Below are 12,841 nucleotides of genomic sequence, written 5' to 3' on the forward strand. Positions count from 1 at the left end.
ATAACCACTAGTTTTATGCCAATGCATAGATACAATGTAATGTTACCAATTTACTTTTTAGAAGAGCTCCTGAAGAATATAAGCCAATTACTTTAGTAAAAGCCCTATATTGCACCAGGGAAAGATGAAACATTGGACTTGATTAATCACAACATCTGCTGTATGAATTAATCTACCATGAAGAATTAATGGGACTGTCCTTCAAGAGGAACACCAAGGAGAGAAATGATGAATAACTTGACTTACAAAAACAGGCAGTGGGCAGGATTTGACCTACAGGCTCACTTTGCCAATCCCTACTCTAGAGCTAAGGATGGTATTTACATTTTTAAATGATTGGGAAAATTCAAATGAACAATAAATAATACTATGTGAAAATTATTTGAAATTCAAATTTCAGTGCCCATAAATGAAGTTTATTGGAGCTTGGCGACCCATGCCTGTTCATTGGTGTGTTGCCCATGGCTACTTTTGCCCTACAATGGGAGCGTTGAGTGGTCCTGACAGAGACTGCATGGCCCACAAAGCCTGGAACGGCTACTATCTTGTTCTGGCCGACTATGTGAATTAAATCTCAGCTCTCTACTTAGTAGTAGTGTCACCTTGGACAAGTGACTCTAAGCCTTAATTCCTTGCCTATAGATATGCAGGTCAACACTAGGGTCCAAATGGAACCCGGCAAACAGAAATAGTTCCTACGTTCACTGAATCCTCATTTAGTGAGAGGTAAAGATCTCCTGGGGACTTGCACATAGATCGTACTTATTGAATCATTTCCTTTAGTGAAGTTAAAACAAAGATATCTTAGGATCCTTGGAACTTGAAATCAAGTGTCCTGTGATCAGACCTCTGACCTGATTTCTTTTGGGAACTTACAGGGAAACTAAGAATGAAAAAGCAAGAACAAGCCATGGGAAAATGAGAAAAATATAGTTTGGAATTGGAAATTCTGATCCTCAGAATCCTCACTTGTTAAATGAGATGTAAAACACTATGCAAATATATACAGTTGCCCAATTAATGTATTTGGAGCATACTTACACTAAAAAATTACTTGGTTTTTTTTATCTGAAATATAAATTTTACTGGGTACACTGTATTTTTATTTGCTAAATCTGTCAACCCTATATATAAACCTTAGTAATTTGTCATAAAAAGGCTAAATATGATCTTTGCTAAAAATATATTCTATCAGTTAATCATTTCCCCCAAAACCTTCCTATGAAAAAATTGTGCTACAGAAAGGGGCCAAAAATGTTTAATTTTAGAACCTACTAAAATTTGCAAACTGACGGCTAGAGGGAGCCAAACTGATAAAGAAACAAATGACACCCCATATCCTGGGCTGATTAGTCTTCCTGCAGATTCAAAACAAGCCCTATGTGTGAATCAGTGACTTTTCTAAAAGGTATATATTTTTTACTTTCTTGAAATAACATAATTAGGACATTCAATGTCTAAAAAAAGGTAACAAACAATAAATGGGTTTCAACAAAAGGATCCCTTGTGCTATATACCTTTTCCATTTGCCTGCAGGTGAAGATGGGCTGGAGCAGGGAATAGAGCAGAGACTCGTGTGAAATACCCAAATACCGAATTCTAAGACTCATTGCACAATGCATTTAACTTAACATTATAAGCAAGAATCTAATCTGAGGAATGATTTATTGAGCCTGAAAAAGCACAAGAAATCTCCAAAATCTCTCCTTGCAGCCCAGGAGATGTCATCCTCCCCAGTAATTCTCTCATTAGAGGGGAAATCTTAGCATACATTTGTCTTGCTGTTGCTCCCCAGACCTGAAAGACAAGAGATTTTTCTATTTTCCTTTTCCTTTCCAATGATTCCCTTACACTCTGTTTAAAGGAAAATTGTTCGGGGTGCTTGGGTGACTCAGTCAGCCTCTTTATTTCAGCTCAGGTCATGATCTCGCAGTGGGGGAGATTGAGCCTTGCATTGGGCTCTGCGCTGACAATGTGGAACCTGCTTGGGATTCTCTCTCTCTCTCTCTCTCTCTCTCTCTCTCTCTCTGCCCCTATTCCACTCATGTTCTCTCACAAAAACGAACATTAAAAAAAAAAAGCAAAATTGTTCTACGTTTAAATTTTTCAAATGACCATCCATTGTTAAAGAACAATATGCTTGGAATAATCTCTAAGCCAGCCAGATTTGCCTCTTGAAACACAAAGAGAGAGTATTTGGAATTTAGGGCATCTTTCTCTTCTAAAACCTGTTTGCAAGCCTGTGATCTTCAAAATTCTCAAAAACAAAGACTAGACTGCAAAAAATATGTAATATTTTCTCTTTGCCTTCCTGCCATAAGAATGATAATCCTACCTGAGGCAAATGGATGCTGCCAACAGAATAGAAGGAGGTCATATACCTGGAGGCACAGGGAGAAAAGAACATTATGTATTTTAAAGATAATATTCATTACAATGATTATTCAGCACCAAAGTCAACCCAGCTTTATCAAGTATTTTCTTACACCTGATGTTTATCTAGTAGTTATTCAGATACAAGCAAACAGAAATCATTCCTAAGTTCTTGCACATATATTCTCAAGTAGGATGTAGAAATGTTCCTATTATTTGGAGGTCATCCAACTATCCACAAACATTAGAACAAACAAATGGAAAATATTTCTCAATGCCAGAACTACAGTAGAAGATTAACTAGGAATCTAAGTGGAAAAATAATTTCTCTAAAAGAATTTTTTCAAATGATCATTATTTGTTAAAAATTATGCCACTGTAATAATGAAAAGAACTGTTGATCTGGGGCAGGTGCATGGCAATCATGCCATCTACTGCATGACTAGTTAATGTTGGGCCACCTGGTGTGAGAGCTGGGAACCAGGTAGAGGGTGATGGGCAAGACAGAGATCTTGCTTGTAACCAAGGAGCTGGAACAATTATGTGTGGATAGTTATTAACCACTTTAAAAGATTGAATAGCAATTTGCAAGTATATAGCAAACATCTGTGGAAATAAACAAAGACCACCAAAATGAGAAAAGCCAAAGCTATTTATTGTGAGCTTGCTATAGTAAGGGAGACAGCCACCGTCCCTTGTGTTTTGGTGGGGACTCAAAGGCAGGCAGAGGAGTGGGAAAGCTTTATAAAATGCACAAAGTGGGGGCTTCAGGAGTGCTTGATTGGAAGTTGTCGGCATGGGGAATCTGTAGATGGTCTAACTAGAAACAGGACATCCTAGCTGATTGGTCAGGGTGCATATGTGGCTTTCTCTGGTTGGTCCTACGTTGGAAGCAGGGACAAAAATTAGGGAAGCTGTCAGTTATTAATCAAGTCCTGGACATTTTAGGCTGATTGTTACAGTAGTTATTGTTTAGCTTCCTGCAGTGTCACTGGAGATTGCCATCTTGTTCCCCTTAAGTCTGATTTATAGCAGGCCGGCTTCCTGGGTTGTTTATTGTAGATAAGAGGTTGGTTTCCTGGACAGGTTGCTGCAGGTTGCAGGTCAAAGTTTTATTTTCATACAATGGTCTGGCCATTGACCATTTGTATATTCAGTCTGTCATATCCCATTCCATAATCTAAATAACGGAAAGAAAAACTAAGCAAACATACCCAAAAGGTGTTGGTGATAGGTCAGTTTTAAAATGTTAATCATTATAATCTTCTAGAATTAAGATACTTAAACTTCAGATATATTCTACACCCAAACAGGTCAGGTTGCAGATCTTACAGACAAATCATTTATGTTCAAAAAACCAGTGTCCTAAAATTGTGTACTTTATTAGGTAGATTGCAAAGGTATATATCCTGTTAAATACTATACAGTAGAATATAACCTCCATAAAGGACAAAACTTTGTATTGTTCAGCACTTTTTCCCTGGCACCAACAGGGAGCAGGATCTAATACAGGGTCTGATACATAGTAGGCACAAAAGAAATATTAACTGAATGAATTAATGCATGTTTCTACCTTTTTTATATATCTTTCTTTTTAATTGTGGTAAAATGCACATAACATAAAATTTACCATTTCAAACATTTTTATTTATTTTTAATTTTTTAAAAATGTTTTATTTATTTTTGAGAGAAAAAGAGAGCAAGAGCAGGGGAAGGACAGAGAGACAGTGGGACAGAAGATCTGAAGCAGGTTTTGCACTGAGAGCAGCAAGCCCAATGTGGGGCTTGAAGTCATGAACTGCTAGATCATGACCTGAGCCAAAGTTGGATGCTCAACCAATTGAGCCACTCAGGTACCCCTACTATTTCAACCCTTTTTACATATACTTCTGAGTAGTGTGAAGTGCATTCACATTGCTGTGCAACCAATCTCTAGAATTCTCTTCTTTTTTCTTTTATTTAAGTATTTGAGAGAGAGAGCATGCACGCATGTGTGCAGGGTGAGGGGCAGAGAGAGAGAGAGAATCCTAAGCAGGCTCCACACTGTCAGCACAGAACCTGGCGCGGAGCTTAATCCCACAAACTGTGAGACCATGACCTGAACCGAAATCAAGAGTAGGATGCCTAACCAACTAAGCCACCCAGGTGCCCCACTAGAGCTCTTTTCATCTTGCAAAGCTGAAACTCTGACCCATTCAGCAATTCCCTGTTTTACCTGCCCCCCAGCCCCCCAATCCATCTCTATGAATTTGACCACTCTAGGTAACTCATATAAGTGGAGTCACAGTGTTGTCTTTCTGTGTCTAGCTTGTTTCGCTTAGCATAATGTCTTCAAGGTTCAGCCTTGTTGTATCATGTGACAGAATTTCCTTCCTTTTTTCAAAAAAAAATTTTTAATGTTTATTTATCATTGAGACCAATCAAAAGATTGGTCTTTAAGGAGGCAATTTTCATTTATCCAGAAGTTTCACTTGCATGGAATGGAGGCCTTCCTTGTAATGCCACATTAGTGCGATGTTACTATTTACATATATAATAATCATACAGATGCCTTTCAAATATAAATCATGATATAATAAGTACAAACACTACACTAAAACAACATTTTCAGTTAATGGTGTCTATGTGACGGCAAAATTTTTATTGATTCAGGAAAGAGGGAATCCATTTAGCTGGGAACAATCTTGGGGAGTTGAATATTAAGATCTAGGATATTTGAGATGGATAATAGAGTTTTCAGATTTCTATAGGATTCCTGGAGTTGTATCCTTTTTCCTCTCATCTTTCTCTAAGCCAAATTTACAAACCAAACCATTGAAGAATGACAAGTCTAACAATTAATTACCATTTGGGGGGGTATATTGAACAGCCTCATGTACAGAATGCCAGGAATCTGAAAGAAGTCAGGAAGTGACATACGCCCTGAGGGGGGGTAATGACATAGTTATGACACATAAGGGGCATTATTACAGTGTGTGCGGGGCTGCACATGGGAGGAATGGGTAAAAGTCAGGGAGGGATGTGCACTCCATCCCAGGCAAGAGCTACTGCTGCCAGCCCATTGATAGCTGGCTGACTGACAGGTGTGTCCAGAGGCAGCAGGCAGAGGCATGGTGGTGAGCGCTGTGTGTGAAGCATGAGAGGACCCCCCAGAGTTGCTAGGAAAGATAGGTGATCTGGGAGTCAAGAGTAATGTTTGCCAAAAGGTTGGTGAGGGGTTCAGCCACAGATACGAAAGCCAGGGAGACAAGCAAGTTTAAGGAATGCAAAAGGATCTGAATAAAAGGTATTGAAACTGAGAATAAACAAGTAATTAATAGTTAAAATGTCAGGGAGTTGTTGAAGTATGTGTGAGGAATATCACAATGGGGCTATAATTTCATCTCTTGAATTGGGAAAAGGCTGTCGTCACTTCTTTGTGTTACACAACATGGTTCCTTTGTAAAGGAGGGTGTGTTGTTATTCCAGGTTCATGGGTGAGGAAACTGGGCAGTGAACCCAAGCCCCTTCAGTCATATCAACATCAGAAGCTGAATTAGGACTGGAATTCACCGCCTTGCAGCATTTTGCTAACAGGTGAGCCTTGATCCATAATTTTCCAGTGCCAAAAATCTATTCTTTCCTAGAAAAAGCTTTTGTTTCTAATAAATGTATCTTATGTTTTAATGGGCAGTGGGTTGTGGGGGCAGGGGAACTTGTACAAACTTATCCAGTAAAAGTCTTCAGCAATGTTAGCTTAAGAAGTGGCCCGAATTTAGGTGATTGTGCTTGTTTAGAGACACTAGGTTTTTGATGCCTTTACACTGAGACATCAATTCAGTAGTTCTGATTCTATATTAACCATTAAGTATGTGCTGGACTAATGATTTTTATCTAATGATTTTTATCTAAATGAATATCTATTCATCTGTTTTTTTAGGCAATGAAGCAAGGGCTTTTCATGTATGTTTGAACCTTCAGTGGAAATTGCAGAAAATCACTAAAATGTAAGATTATTGAGATTGTTGTTTAAAGCTTTTTGAAAAAATAACTAGATTGATAGGAAATGTGTCCCTGTCACATGTTATTTTTTACCTGAAATTTTCTTTATTTGGTGGTTGAATATTAAAGCCCTAGTTACTTCTAGTTAGTCACAAAATAGCTCAAGGCACTTGCTGTATTCTAGAATGTTCCGTAAACAAGTGTAGTTTAGGATTTGTAATAACAATAAGATACCAAGGTGAAATGGGCTAATCCCTTCTTCCTATCTCACCTCTTATGGTAAGGAGTTCTTGTAGAAAAAATCACCTGGTTGCTTCATGAAGGATCCTATCGGTTCTCAAGTAAAGGGCAGAATGAAGCGGTGAAAATCAAGAATCTAAAGGCATGTTTCTCAAAATATGGTGGTCTGTGTGTCATCAATCAGGGTGTTCTGAGATGTGTGACAGAGGTGAATACTCCTGGGCCTTGGAAGAAAAGTTTGGGACAGTGCATGTTAAACAAACTCATCAGGTGATTCTGTGCATGTTAGGTTTGAGAACCAACACATTTGAAGAGGAAAGACCTAACCTTTGTTAAGGTCAATTCTGCCCGACATAGTCTCTTCTAGACACTCTATCATGTCTGCAATCTCTTTTTATTTTTAAAAATTTTTTAATGTTTATTCATTTTTGAGAGAGACAGAGCACGAGCAGGGGAGGGGCAGAGAGAGAGGGAGGAGACACAGAATCAGAAACAGGCTCCAGGGTCTGAACTGCCAGCACAGAGCTGGATGTGGGACTCAAACTTGTGAACTGCGAGACCATGACCTGAGTCAAAATCAGATGCTCAACTGACTGAGCCACCCAGGCACCCTGTGTCCACAATCTCTGCATGAAAAATGGTTCACTTAATTTTTTTAACACTTCCTGAAGAAACAGATTCATGTGCATTCATTGTGTTCCTTTTCAAGAAATGAAAATACATTTGGGAGGGTTAAGGGGCCCTCACCTATGTTCACATAGAGAGTAAGTCTTACTGATGTCTGAAGCCAAAGCAAGATGTACAAATGAAATACAAACAAAACTATAAAACTAATAAAAATTCAAATTGGCAACGTTGATGTGAGACAGCTGGTGTTGTTTGCTGAAACTAAATCTTACATGTTAGGTTTATAGCAGAAAGATATAGCTTTGGGGCCAGCTCTATTTTTGATTAAAGTAATATGACCGCAGGCAAAGCTTTGTTTGCTAAATCAGAATAATTAGACTTTATACTTAACCAAACTTTCTAGCAAGCAATCTTTCAATGAGGTCTCCCTGTATCTTTCAGTCACCCACAGTCCTCTAGATCAGGGGTTTTTCTTTTTTCTCTAAAAGGCCAGATAGTAAATCCATAGGTTTTATAGGTTAAGAGACAAAATTGAGGCAGGTACTTATATAATAAGAAAATGTCTTGTCACACAAATCGGTACTGCTGAATAGTGATACCAATCATAAGCATGTGATTTCAATAGGAAATATTACTTGAGTCATTTATAGAATTCTATTATATTCTTTCCTTGATATGTACCTTTTAGTATGTTACTGTGGATTAATCAGTTCAATTGAAAGTTAAGTGGAAGTTAGATGGATTTTGCACAATTAGATGGATTTTGAAATATTTGACTTTTCTTTTGCATGTGAAGCAAGGTCCAAAAAATACTTCTGGAACTGTAGGTTGAGCTTGGAAAATATATTCTCTGAAAATTCGTGTGGGGTGGAGATTTAACTTCTTGTTTTAATTTTTGACAACATAGGAAGTAAATACAGCAGCTTGATACTACTTGTGATTCAAACAACATTAGTTGTCATCAAAATGACTTTACTGCAGTGTAAGTTTTGTATGTAAGCTCAGCTTTGCCTAATAGTTTTAGGTTCAATTCATTAAGAAACATCAAATCTGCAGCAAAAGCTAATTTCCAAATTCACTCACTGTTAATTAACAGTGATTGAAGAAAGTCCTCATTCAGAGGAATTTCAATTTTGATCCTGGGCTGAATATAATCTCAATATAATTTCATCAGTGCTAAAATGTCACACTGCTGTATGGTAGGACAATTAAGGATTTACTTCTATCTATGACAAAATTTATGGTGCTGAAGATATTAAGTCCATGAGAGTAGAATTTCACTATTGACACTGCCAATTCCGTAAGACATGATATCAAGTATGTTCCTCAGAAGTACCTGCTGATGGGGCGCCTGGGTGGCTTAGTCGGTTAAGCGTCCGACTTCGGCTCAGGTCATGATCTCACGGTCTGTGAGTTTGAGCCCCGCGTCGGGCTCTGTGCTGACAGCTCAGAGCCTGGAGCCTGCTTCAGATTCTGTGTCTCCCTCTCTCTCTGACCCTCCCCCATTCATGCTCTGTCTCTCTCTGTCTCAAAAATAAATAAACATTAAAAAAAAAATTAAAAAAAAAAAAAAAAGAAGTACCTGCTGATAAGGGCATCTGGATGGCTCAGTTAGCTAAGCAACCGAATCTTGATTTGGGTTTGGGTCATGATCTCAGTGCAGAGCCCACTTGGGATTCTTTCTCCCTCTCTCTCTGCTCCTCCCCAACTTGCACACATGCTCTCTCTCTCTCAAAATAAATAAACATTAAAAAAGAAGTACCTGCTGATAAATAATACAATGAATATAATGAATTCTTTAAACACCTTAAATTTTCAAAATCTGTAAATTCATCCAACTAAGAGCTTTTCTTCTCCACATATATTTTTATCACCATCAGTTATAGCACATCTTAGCAGATTCTACTTCAGGTTGTACTAGATTAGTGTTTTCTCACTGTTTTCAAAAATATTCTCAATTATAATTGTTTCATACAGACCATTCATAGGTGAAACTCAGTGACTTTGGGTCTGGCATTAGTCCTTGAAAAAACAACTGAACCGTATGTTGACTTATCAAAAGCCAAGGAAAACCCCTTGAAATCATTTGACTTCTTTTTAAATGGACTATTGATATTGTTTCCAATGTCCTAAACTCTTTTGAGTCACTTCCCCCCCCCCCCCAAAGTTAATAGTCTTAAACCAGTTTATTTTCTCTGGACACATTTCTTTGGCTTGGAATCAAATATGACTTAATTAACACCACTGGTCAATGACTCACTTTATCTAACAAATGAACTATTTGGAAACTTACTTCGGTTGCAGCTTCATTTCAAAAAAATTAGTGGAAAAAATTATACCTTAATGAAGTATTCCTTCTTCTACTTTCCACTTTTTCTGACAAGTGGTTTCCTGTAAGTTGGGAATATTGTTATGATTGCTTAGTCCTAAGTAATACTGACAGATACTGTAGGTTTAGCACAGTGATAACATCACTTCATAATAAAAAACACAGTTCTTTGTCATCCAATTGATGACAAAATAATCCATAATCCATTATGTCTCACACGTGTAATATTTGAAGTTTACTTTTCTCCCATTTTTGTCTTGACATGATGTGCATGAACTTGTCATAAAAAATTATAGGCCCCTCCCCCTGGTGCTCCAGCCTGACTTCCCTCCCAGACCCAACCTGCAGAAAGGCTGCCCAGAGGAGGAGAGGAGGGGAGGGTGTGTAGGTCTGTGTGGGCGCTGATGTTCTAGAACTTCCACGCTACCCCCAGCTGCACGAGGAAGTTGGATCTGGCCTTCTTCAGGATCTGTCCTTCTTTGGGTTCCCAAGGTGTCCCACCAGATGTCAGAAGTGGGTGGAGAATTCTGGGAGAGCAGACTTAGAAGATAAAACACCTGATCAACTAAATAAACATTATCAATTATGTGCCAAACATTTTGAGACCTCTATGATCTGTAGAACTAGTCCTTATGGGACAGTTCTTGGAGATAATGCAATACCAACAATATTTGTTTGTTCTTGCCAGTCATTCAAACAATCCACACAGTAGACACAAAAAACTAATGGAAGAAATAAGTGAAGATAAAATCAAGAAACTGAAACAGAAAAAACAATGATGAAAATTCTGAAGAGGAATAAAAACAAAGAAATAAATGATAGCAATGCTCAGAATCCCAGTGTGGAAGAAGGGGCTGAAGAACAGGATGAAGACATTTTTCATCAACTCTTGAAAAGAAAGAAAACAAAGAATACTTAAAATCTTTATTTGAAATTTTGATTCTTTAAAAAAATTTTCTAGTTTATTTATTTTGAGAGAGAGAGAGAGACAAAGAGAGAGACAACAAGCAGGGGAGGAGCAGAGAGGGAGAGAGGGAGTGAGAGACAATCTTAAGCAGCTCTGCACTGACAGTGGGGCCAAACTCATGAACAAGTGAAATCTTGACCTGAGCTGAAAGCAAGACTCATATGCTTAACCTACTTAGCCACTCAGGTGCCCCTGAAATTTTTATTCTTATGGGAAAACAAGACATGCCTCTGGAAGGGCATGAAACTGATGAACTCCCAGAGGATCTCTTTGTTCAAGCACTGCTGGAGCGTGGGATAAATTCTGGTGAAGAAGTTGATAGAAAGCATTGAGACAATAGCAGTTAACACATTGTTCTGCTCGAAAACATAGCAGAGGCAGATGCCAGAGATCTGTGAGAGCTGCATTTGGGAGGAAACCCTCGGGGAGTGAGAGGCTGCCACTTCCTCTTTTCCATCATCACTGATGCCATAGTGGCATATCATGGAAGAATATTTGTCTGTGTTGGTGAGGTTTGTTGATGAATCTCATAACCTGAGAGAGGAATTTGTAGGCTTCTTGCCTTATGAGGTTGATGCAGAAATTTTGAAATTTCATACTGTTGATAATGGAGAAGTGGGGATTAAGCTGGAGTATTATCATGGCCAGGCTTACATTGTGTCCAGTGGATTTGCTTCCAAAATGAAAGTTGTTGCTTCTAGACTTTTAGAGAAATATCCCCAAGCTGTCTATACACTTTGCTCTTCCTGTGCCTTAAATATTTGGTTGGCAAAATCAGTGCCTATTGTGAGAGTACCTGCTGTATTAGGAACAATAGAGGAAGTTTGTTCTTTCTTCCATTGATCTCCACAACTGCTTTTAGAGCTTGAACTGAAGGAAATTTGTCATTCCCAGTGGACAGGCAGGCATGATGCTTGTGAAATTTTAGTGGACCTCCTGCAAACACGTGTTTTATGTTTAGATGGTATAGTGATACAAACCTTGGGTGGAATAACTATATAGCTGGGAACAGCTTTTGATTTCATTCTTACCATTGTTGTTCCTAAAAATGTTCTATCTTTTACAAGAGCCTTTGGGAAAAATCTCCAGGGGAAAACTTCTGATGTCTTCTTTGTAGCCAGTAACTTGACTGCAGTGCTGCATTCATTAAATGAAATGATGGAAAATATTGAAGTTTATCATGAATTTCGGCTTGAAAAAGCTATAAAGTTGGCAACCAAACTTGATATTCAGCTGAAACTCCCTGGAGAATTCCACAGAGCCCAGCGAGGTAACCTGGAATCCCAGCTAACTTCTGAGAGTTACTATAAAGAAACTCTAATGTCCCAACAGTGGAACTCATTATTCAGGAACTGAAAGATACATTTTCAGAACAGCACCTCAGAGCTCTTAAATGCTTATCTCTGGTACCCTCTGTCATGGGACAGCTCAAATTTAATACACTGGGGGGGGGGGCACCATGCTGACATGTACAGAAGTGACTTGCCTAATCATGACACACTCTCACCTGAGCTGCATTATTGGAGAATCAAGTGGAAACACAGAGGGAAAGACATAGAGCTTCCATTCACCATTTATGAAACCCTGCACCTGCAAGACATCAAGTTTTTCCTAGTGTTTATGCATTGCTGAAAGTCCTATGTATTCTTCCTGTGATGAAGGTTGAGAATGAATGCTATGAACATGGGTAAAATTGCCTCAAAGCATACCTGAGGAACACTTTGACAGACCAAAGGTCAAGTAACTTGGCTTTACTGAACCTAAATTTTGATATAAAACATGATCCTGATTTAATTGTAGACACACATATCAAACTCTACAACTAAGAGCTTCCTACAGATAACTCAGAAACCATTGAAAATACCTAACAGACCTCTAAAGTGAGCTTTATCTTGGGTACCTGAGTGGCTTATTCAGTTAAGCTTCCGACTTCAACTCAGGTCATGATCTTGCGGTTTGTGAGTTCAAGCCCTGGGTCAGACTCTGTGCTGACAGCTCAGAGCCTGGAACCTGCTTCAGATTCTGTGTCTCTGCTCTCTGCCAGTCCCCCACTCACGCTCTATCTCTGTCTCAAAAATTAATTAACATTTAAAAAAGTTAAAAAAAATAAAGTAAGCTTTCTCTTATGCTTGTTATTTGGAAAAATCTGTAAGAAATGTGAAAACATCTTATGGAAAAGCTGTCTGGTGTATATAGACCATTTATCACTAATATCTTGTTTGAAAATATTTTTTTAATGTTTATTTTCAGAGACACAGAGAGAGAATGCAAACAGGAGAGGGGCAGAGAGAGGGAGAGAGAGAATCCCAAGCAGGCTCTGCACT

General features: G+C 38.4%; 1 protein-coding gene and 1 pseudogene across 3 annotated transcripts in view; both read left to right on the forward strand.

Annotated features, from left to right (window-relative positions):
- The first annotated feature begins 436 nt into the window (after positions 1–436).
- On the forward strand, positions 437–12,479 carry LOC122225322 (annotated as a pseudogene).
- CCNY (cyclin Y) overlaps positions 5,357–12,841 on the forward strand; it is a 314,187-nt gene continuing 306,702 nt past the window's right edge. The window contains exons 1-3 of one of the 3 annotated variants that reach the window (XM_042945369.1): positions 5,357–5,456; positions 5,842–5,949; positions 6,293–6,359. The gene's annotated coding sequence lies outside the window, so the exon portion shown is untranslated. Of the gene's footprint in view, positions 5,490–5,639; positions 5,660–5,841; positions 5,950–6,292; positions 6,360–12,841 lie in introns of those variants that run through there. The other 2 variants (XM_042945368.1, XM_042945370.1) reach the window with 2 other exon arrangements.

The sequence above is a fragment of the Panthera leo genome, chromosome B4 (genome assembly GCF_018350215.1).
Source record: "Panthera leo isolate Ple1 chromosome B4, P.leo_Ple1_pat1.1, whole genome shotgun sequence".
NCBI lineage: Eukaryota > Metazoa > Chordata > Mammalia > Carnivora > Felidae > Panthera > Panthera leo.